A 713-nucleotide genomic window follows, 5' to 3' on the forward strand; every position below is an offset into this window, starting at 1 on the left:
TTTTTAGATTCGATAATTATTATAGATCTGATACAAATATTTGCTTATTTGTATTGCTGGTTGCATATATTAAATTGAGACAACGATTATTTTTTCTGTCTAGACCTAGGGAGAAAATTAATACTTAACATAAGTAGTGTCCGTTTTTCCATATTAAATGAATGAAATGTGAAAACACTGCTTTTTCGAACATTTTTTCAATTTTCAAAGCAAATTACAGCCAAACTGATAAGAGCACAGTAATATATGAATACTTGTTACATTCCCCAAACATTCAGCTTTCATATGCATCTTTTGGATTCATTCTATGTATTATAGGTTTCGAGAAAATCAATGAAATGTGAAAACACTCCTTTTTCGAACATTTTTTCAATTTTGAAAGCAAATTACAGTCAAACGGATAAGAGCACAGTAATATATGAATACTTGTTACATTCCCCAAACATTTAGCTTTCATATGCATCTTTTGGATTCATTCTATGTAATATAGTTTTCGCGAAAATCAATGAAATGTGAAAATACTGCTTTTTCGAACATTTCTTCAAATTTGAAAGCAAATTACAGCCAAACGGATAAGAGCACAATAATATATGAATACTTGTTACATTCCCCAAACTTTCAGCTTTCATATGCATCTTTTAGATTCATTCTATGTATTATAGTTTTCGAGAAAATAAATGAAATGTGAAAACACTCCTTTTTCGAACGTTTTT

Source organism: Nicrophorus vespilloides, unplaced genomic scaffold (assembly GCF_001412225.1).
Source record: "Nicrophorus vespilloides isolate i.1.1-1 unplaced genomic scaffold, Nicve_v1.0, whole genome shotgun sequence".
NCBI classification, from domain to species: Eukaryota; Metazoa; Arthropoda; class Insecta; order Coleoptera; family Silphidae; genus Nicrophorus; species Nicrophorus vespilloides.